Source organism: Gossypium raimondii, chromosome 10, assembly GCF_025698545.1.
Source record: "Gossypium raimondii isolate GPD5lz chromosome 10, ASM2569854v1, whole genome shotgun sequence".
In the NCBI taxonomy this organism is placed as follows: domain Eukaryota; kingdom Viridiplantae; phylum Streptophyta; class Magnoliopsida; order Malvales; family Malvaceae; genus Gossypium; species Gossypium raimondii.
The window spans coordinates 35,744,819-35,754,014 of record NC_068574.1 but is presented as its reverse complement, the minus strand read 5'-3'; the positions used below and the strand labels follow the sequence as shown (position 1 = coordinate 35,754,014).

Sequence of the window (9,196 nt, the reverse complement as noted above, 5' to 3'; positions counted from 1 at the left end):
CCAGCTCGTTCGGGATCTATAACTATAAAAGAATAACATTTTAAAATCGTCAGGAGTCGTCACACTATCAAAATACAAGTATGGCATGTATAGGTAGACTCTTATTCATACTGAATATTCTAAGAACTGACTAAGCTCTCGCTCTGATACAAATAAATGTAACACCCCTTACTCGGGACCGTTGCCAGAGTCAAGCACGAGGCGTTACCTGACTTAACTTACTAGTTTGGAGCATAAAGAATTTCTTTTAAAATTAATTTACTCACGTTCAATCAATATGTCCCTAAAAAGGGCCCTCGAATTGGGAACATTAAAAGTTTTTCCGAATACTTAAATAAATCAAAATAATTTATTTCACTATTCACAATAAAACTGTCCACTTGTGTGATAGTCACTAATTTAATTATAAATTGAGTTACGAAACTTGTAACTCACATCCGTAAATTTTTCCTAAAACTAGACTAATATATCTTCTTATCATAAAATTTTTAGAATTTTTGGAATAGCCAAATAGTACAGTTAATTCCTTAAAATCTCCCCTGTTTCACTATCTAATGGTTCTGACCTCTATTCACTAGAAATCAATTATCTTATTGTATGAGCTTCATACAGTGCTTTCAGTTTCTATTCAAAAAAGACTCACAAAGGAATCTAGATATATAAATTATGACTAATAATTCTTTCTACACAATTTTTAATGATTTCCTAAAGTCAAAACAAGGGACTTCAAAAACCATTCTATCCCTGTCTCACTAAAATTGAAATATTACAAAATATAAAATTTCTTTGCCTACAACGTTTCTTTCATGTGAAAATAGACTCGATAAGATTTAATTCTATATCTCATTCACTCTCTAATTCCATTTCTACTATCGTTGGTGATTTCTCAAAATCACATCAATGCTGCTGTCCAGAAATTGGTCCATTGCAAATTTTTACTATTTTATAATTTCATTGTATTAACTATCATTTAGGCATACATAACACCAAAACATGTTCTTAAATAGCCATTTCAATAGCTAATCATTATCGAGTATTTACATGCTATTCATTAGCCATATCATAAGGACACACACAAAAAAATAACTCAGTCCCTATACATGCCATAACTTAAAACGTTTCGAATCACAAAATACCGAGATGGTCTGTTGATAGTGTGAAACGATCTCCAACGCCCTTACGATCCCCAAATTGGCTTGGGGATACTATAAAAAGGAGGAAAATAAAGGGGGTAAGCCTAAAGCTTAGTAAGTTTACAAGTAAATAAATAACAACATTTATCATAAATAATTATACTCATAAATTATCATCAAGTATCATGACCTTTACTTTTTTCTGTACTTACTCTTTTACTTGTTTACTTACTTACTTACTGATATGCCCCCGGTTCCGTTGATTAATCCGAGTTGTATAGTTGCCCGATCGATAAAACAAAGAAGAATCATTGGAGTTGAAATGAAGTCAGATATTAGGCTAAATGGAATTTTAGGGTGTCAAAGGATAGGCTTAAGGAAGAAGGCTAATCAAATGAATAAGGTTTGGTCATAAACAAAAAAGGACACTCGGTAATTGGAATTAAAATGAGAACTTAAGAACAAGGATGAACCAACACTTCGTTTGAAGGTTGACCCAAAACTTATAGGTTCTAAAGTTGCAAACAAGAAAGAATAGGGAAACCTCGACCCACTATCTAAAACAGATAGGAACCTTGGTATAATTTGGGTTGAACGCCACACGATTTCGTGATAAGTTCGGTTGAACAAAAATGGGTTGACGCCACTAACTAGTTAGGTAAGTCAACATAGTTTTTGGATGAAATTTAAGAGAAGAATTCTCTCAACAAATTGATAGAAATTCATTAAGGTTTTAAAAGTGTTATACAAAGTAATTTCAGCCTGAACTTATAGACTTTACATGGCAACCGAATAGGCAGTCTTAAGAGCTAAGTAAAAGGCTTGAAAATTCTAGAATTTTTGAAAGAAGGTTCCTTGAAGTTTCCCTTGCATTGAGAACGTCATTAGCTCTTCTAGAAGGCTTAATTTAGCTGGGAAAATGAATGGCCTAGGTGGAAACTGAGATGCAAGCAATATGGACCACAACTAGCTTAAATGAGCTTTAAATGTGCTGCAAGGTGCAGCCGAACCTTCATGGGAGTAATTGAGCTTGTTAGGATAGCTCAACGGTCTTGTGGTGTGAAAGCTAGAATAGAAATAGCCCCTTGGGTCTAATAGCTAAAATTTTTTAATAGCTATAGATATTTAAAGTAGAGGTCCTTATATGGTAATTAGACGAATAATATGTTAGTGGATGATAATGGCTTGGCATTTGTGTAAATTTTAATGTTTTTAAAGGTTCAATTAGTAAATATGTAAATAATGATAAATTAAGTAAAATAAAATATGACTATCATCTTTTTCCATCACCCACCACCAAAATTAGACCTAGGAAACTCCATGGAAGGAGCTTGAACATTCAGCCATCTTTCTCCCTTGCATGTAAGTGCCATTTTGCTCGATTTTTAATGATTTCTATGTTTTTGAAGTCGTTATAACTTAATCTAGCTAGCCCAAGGACTAATTTACAAAACTTTTAAAGGGTTTGGGTTTCACCATTGATGAATGTGTATGTGTTTTGATATTTTTTGGAAGAAAATGAATCTTTGTTGTTAGTTAAACAACATTTGTTAAGTGATTTTTAGTAAAATTGTCAAATAGGGATTAAATTGAAAAATGTGATATTTTCATGGTGAAATGTGTGAATTAATGAAAGGTATGGGTTGCTTTAAGCTTAGATGATATTCAGTTAGCATGGGTGTGGACTAAATTGCATGAATTTGCATTTTTATTAGTTTAGGACTATATTGTAAAGAAGTTAAGAGTTTAGGGGCAAAATAGTAATTTTCCATAACATGAGTTTTTGATCGAATTGAATAGATTAATGATTAAATGAATTAAATTTGATTATACAGATTAAGAAAAGTGAATTACGGAATTAGATCGAGGAAAAGATAAAGTTATCGATTAAACGATAAATTTATGTCGTACGAGTTCAAGGTAAGTTCGTATATTAATAAGCTTTAAATTATATATATGTGTTTACATACTTAATTGATATATTGGTTGATACAATACTACTGAAATTCTCGATTAGATATTAGTCAGTGTACAAATCCCGGTTGAACCTTAGGAATAAATAGGATACAAATGACATGTCATTAGGGATTATCGTGTTTGGGTGCTGGTCTCGTACGTTCTACTGGTGGATGAGTTTTCTGGCATGTGTTGTGGTTACTTAATAGCTTGTGTGAGCAGCACTGTGTAGCTACGTCTTGACCGTCAGCTTGTGTGAGCAGACCCAGTGATGGCTCGACAGTGAGCATCTATATGAGATATGAGATAGAGATGGGTTCGACCATGTATTGGCACTTAGTGTGCGAGATAATCGAGTATTCGATATTATTCCAAATGGTTCAATGGGCAAAGTGTTATTACGAAAGTGAATGAATTGGATATGAACTAGTACAGGTATGTATTTGAATCATGTGAGAATTGAATCTATGAGGTTTGTGATTTCATGTCTAACCCTATGGATGAACATGTGTTAGGCTTGTGGATCAAATTGTGTTGCATTATGCTATGTTTAATTACTTAAATTGTGATTAAATGGTACGCTGATTTATATGTTATACAAACTTAGTAAGCTTAATTGCTTACTCTGTTTAATTTTCTGTGTTTTATAGTGAATCCGAAGCTCGTTCGAATTGGAATTTGTCGGAGATCATGTCGCACTATCAAACTCTCATTTTGGTACTTTGGACTTTCTATATTTTAGTTAAATGACATGTATAGGTATTCTGGCTAATGTAGCCTATATGTCTTGATGAGTTTTGGCCATTTGAGTTGACTTGTAAAGTGGTCATATATTTTTATATGTATATATGTATAAATGGCCTTGTGATATGTGGTGTATAGTTGCTATATGAATGCCTTGCTTGTGAAATTGTGTTTTGGTACCAAATGGTTGGAATTGAGATGATTTTGCATGCTAAGTTTTAGGTACAATGTCTCATATATGTAATTGACCATTTAGGTAGACTTTTAAAGTATATTTGGTATGCTTTAAAGTGGTCAAATGAATGTGCTTATGGATATCATGTTGTATGTTTGGATATTGGATGTTATAGACATGGTATTGGTTGGTTTTGAAGGCTTATTTGTGCCATGGTTGTATGTGCATTCTTGAGCTTAGGTTGGTACCTATTTGGGTGAGAAATGTGGCTTAGAAAATAGCCTAGTTTCGTCCACACGGGCAGAGACACGGGCGTGTGTCTCAGCCGTGTGTGGCACACGGTTGAGACACACGGTTGTGTGTCCCCTAAAATTTCTAATGAAACCAGGTCAGTGAGTTAAACGGGCTAGTCAAACGAATGTGTAGTTGGCCGTATGACCCAGGTAAGTGAGTTACACGGGCTAGTCACACGGGCGTGTGGCCGTGTGACCCAAGTGAGTGAGTTACACGGGGTTGGACATGGGCTAGGACACGGCCATGTGATCCCATTTTGAATGCCCAAACGGCCTGAGATATGGGTGTGTCTCTTGACCGTGTGAGACACACGGCCTGGCCACACGGGCATGTGTCCCCTGTACTTTGAAAATTTTTAATGTTTTCCCAAAAGTTTCTTAAGTTCGTATTTCAATCCCCAATTATTTTTAATGTTCATTTTGGGCCTCGAGGATTCGTATTTGGGACTATATGATTGAAATTGAATGTTTTTTGTTTGGAATGAGAATGAACAAGAATTGAATGATTGTTTGATCTGTAAGTCTGATAATGCTCCATAACCCTATTCTGGCGTCGGATATGGGTTGGGGTGTTACATTCTCATCCAACATTTTGCATGTGGACGTTTTAAGCTCATTTAATCATGTTAGTTTGTTTATTTCCACAAATTTTTTAGATTTAATTTTATTTAATAATTTTCATGAATAATGTGTGTGTCACTTTACTTATGTTTTAGTCTAGTTCTTAATATTGAGTTTTCATGCTCTTGATTAAATACTATGGTATGTTAAAAGTTTCATATGTTAGAATTCTCTGTGTCATTTGTGTTAAGCCGAGTTATGCCATGTTGCGAAGTGTTCTAATCTTCTGTTTATATTTGTTTTAAGGACCTTCCGACTTACCACTTTAACTCCACAAGACGTTTCACTTATGGTCAAATACATGAACAAGTATCATTCAAGGAACCTTTGAATTCATGCCATTATGATGGTTCATGAAGTCCATTCAAGTTTAAGGGGCATGTCTGATGATACATTCACTTGGAGTTGCCAAATTTAATGCACCAATCATGTACATGGACGATTGGAAGTATGGGAGCTTTATGTGACCATTTGGTTTATATTCATGTATGAACTATATGCATAAACGTCCAAGGGGAGAGAATTCAGCATAAATTTTGCACATTGAACCACAACATTTATGCATAGGCTTGGGGGATGAACTTGAAGATTCATTGGTTCATTCATGCACCCACAACAACATTAATCAAATAATTTAAAACGCATGCATGTTCCTCCCAATACATGCATGACTAAGAGGGAATGACTTTGGGTTTCAAAGAGCATTCAATGCACATGGGGAAGTACTCATCATTAAAAATACATGTACAATTTAGAGGGGAGGAATGTGACTTTTCAATCATGCTTTGAATTTGGAAAATACATGGATGTAATTAAATTCTCAAGCATGAATTCCTTTATGGTTGAATATGGCCATTAGTCTCCTAGGTGTATAAATAGTTTGGGTCAACCCATTTGTAAGGTTACACAACTTTGAATATATAAATTTATTTGTGAAAAATTTCTCTCTTGCTTCTTAAATGATCTTTTGAACTTATCAAACTTTAACGGTTTTGTGGCATTCAACCCTGTCTTATCACTCCGTTCTTAATCCATCTCGTAGTGTGGAGACATCAGATACCAAGGTTCAAGTAATTTGCTAAGTTTTAAGTGGGTCGAGTTCTTTATAGCTTTGGTTCCTTAAATATTCAAGAACCGTATGTTCCCAATCAAGATGGTCCTTAACAAAAATGTAAATTTTTCTAACTACCGAATACGGGTCTTATTGGCATATTTTTGAGGTTCTATTCATATTTGAGAATTCACATCACAACTACTTATAGACTATCCTAGGTATGTGAATGGCCACAAATGACCATTAATGTTTTTCATGAATCCATTGTTGTACATTGAACAAAAATTTTCATGAACATGTGACTACATTGAATGACCGAATGGTCATGTAAATCCCTCCTTTTCATCCATTGAATTGAGCCTTATTGCATGTATCTTGAAGGTGCAATGTACCATCTTACTAGCCTCCTTCATCCTCTTTAACCATACATGAATGTGAACGTTCATTGAATTAATCAAAAGTCAAATTAATCCCCCTTAAACATGCATGCATCCAAAAGTTTATTGTTGCCGCATTTAATTCATACACCCTCCCTTGGGTGTGCACGTATCAGCCGAATAGACACGTTAATCCCCTTTGTTGCACCATCCATTAAGGCTTGAAAATGCATGTACACGTCCCTTCATGAATGTGCTTCTGATTTGCAAAAATTTGGTGTAGTAGATTAAACTAGTTTTCACACTTAAGGAGCCTGAATACAAGCATTTTCATTACATTTTAGTTAACTTCTTTAGTTTTATTTACATTTAATAGAATGTGCAAATTGAGTCTTTTATTGACCCTAAGGTCTGAATAAGGCCTAAGGGAGAGCTAACATACTTTGTGAGTCTCTAGGAGACATTAGAAGGCATTTTACCATGATACTAGACGCTATGTCTCAACACGGGCGAACTGATGTCATAACATAGCTAACAGAATGAAGAAAACTTAAGTCTTCCTTTGGTGTCGCAGCACAGACTGAGGGTGTCACGACATTCCCCTAAAGATGGCTACAGAGGAGGATACTGGTTGCTATGTCGCAACACAAGTCCTGGTGTGTTGGGACATTGACTTTGGCATGAAAATTAAACACGAAGTACGAGCGTTTTGGCCTATAGAATCAAACTTAAGGCTCAGAAACATCAACCAACCTAGGGTTAAGGACGACGACCACCTGAAGGCTATAAATAGGCTCATTCGGCACATGTTAAAGACACCTTGGAATTAGCCTAGTTTTTTCCTTTATATTAGTTCCGCTTTTTTTATTCAATTCAATAATTTTAGTTTATTTGTTTGTTGTTTTCTTTCAAGAGATCTGAATTGTGAAATTATTCAACTCTGTGGATTTATGCTTAATATCAATACAATCAGGCTCTTTCATTTAACCTATCTTCTCGATTTCTTTAGCATGCTTCCTTTTTACTTCGATTATATTTTGTTTATGAACACCATGAGGAACTAATCCTTCTATGGGGGATTAGCGAGTGGAGGTATGATTTGTTAACTATTTTGTAGGGTTACACAATCGATTAGCTATTTGGGAAAGGGAGAACGTGAAACAAACTGTAGGATTGACAACCCCGGGAAGTTTTCAAGGTGAGAATTACCCAAAATTGGTATTGCCCATCCATGAACACCTTAACCCGAAACCAATCTGGATCGTGAGGTCGAAAGATAAGTAGTTCTTGCTATCTCATTATGTTAGTGGAAGATTGAAAGATCCTACTAGGGTAGAGACTAGTTGATTGATGAGGAACCCGAAGTGATAGTTGATCGGGATTACCGAAGCGAGCTAATCACCTGTAATCAGATTTGATATATTCTTCCTTTTGAATCTCTTAAATTTTATCTTTTCAATTTGTTTAATTTTTATCATTATAAAAACCAAAAAAATCTTTTATTTTATATTATTCATACTATAACTAAATCTAAAGTACTAATTAGATCTTCTAATGCTTAAGTTAGAATTGATCTAGCACTCGTCTGCATTGGGTACGATCCTTGTAGTACTCACCCACTCCATTGTAAAAATATATTACAATTAGACCCGCATACTTGTAGATATTGCCTCGTAATTCTATCTTTTATTACAGTATTCACACTCTGAACATTAGTACATCTGGAGACAATCAAGTTGTTGGTGCCGTTGCTGAGGAGGCAACATCACTAGGTTAATTTTAATTTTTGCACTTAAATAGAATAATTAGAAAAAATTTAAGTGATAGATATGATTTAATTTATTTCATTTATTGTTACTAATCCTTTATTTCTAGGTTAGTGTATGACTCGCATTTAGGGCACACCTATTGTAGTAGCCACATATCAAGAGAGAATAATCTAAAGAAATTGTTGACAGCAACAACAACAATAACAGCAGACGTAAGATCCACCACCACCACCAATTGTGGGTAACGTACCATGTGAAAATCCACTATTTAACGACGTTGAAGATAACGCCCTAGGAAACCCACCAGCACCATAGCTTCCTACAAAAATTCAAATGGCTTGGAACGAAAGAACTTTAAGGGATTATACCATACCAAGTCTGGATATGGTCGATGAAAGTATAATAAGGCTAAAAATTATAATTAATAATTTCGAGGTAAAATCGGCTATGATTTAAATGATCCAAAACAATCTCAAGTTAAGGGGCACTATGATAGTGGACCCTAATCAACACTTACAATGGTTCTTTCAACTCTATGATACTTTTAAGTATAACGGGGTCACTAATACACTATTCGTATTCGATTGTTCCCCTTCTCCTTGATTCATAACACTTTTCCTTGGTTAGACTCGCAAGCACCAGGGTCTATCATGTCATGGGATGAACCTGGTAGAAAGTTCCTACAGAAGTTTTTCTCAATCAACAAAGTGTTAAAACTAACAAGGGAGATTGATATTTTTAGACAGATGGAGGGAGAAAGCTTTTATGAGGTATGGGAATGATTTAAGATGTTGATTAAAAAATGCCCGTACCACGGGTTTCCTAAGTGGATGCGACTGTAGGTGTTTTATAATGGGTTGTATACAAATACACGATCTGGATTTGACGGAGCAGTAACATGTGCCCTTATGAACAAAACATACGCGGATACATATGAGATCATCAAGAATATGGCAATAAACTCTGATACGGCCATGCCTCAAGCCCTACCTAGCCCGAGCAAGGAGCCTTTCGAGCTGCCTCGAGGTCCTATTACTTGATCACGAGCTAAACAATTCAAGGAGGCTGTTTCGG

At 35.2% G+C, this 9,196-nt stretch overlaps 1 non-coding gene across 1 annotated transcript; it reads right to left on the bottom strand.

Moving 5' to 3' along the window:
• Positions 1–8,835: 8,835 nt before the first annotated feature.
• On the bottom strand, positions 8,836–8,942 carry LOC128034176 (small nucleolar RNA R71). The gene has a single exon (XR_008190308.1). It is a non-coding gene; the product is annotated as a small nucleolar RNA R71 (small nucleolar RNA).
• Between the last annotated feature and the right edge of the window lie 254 nt (positions 8,943–9,196).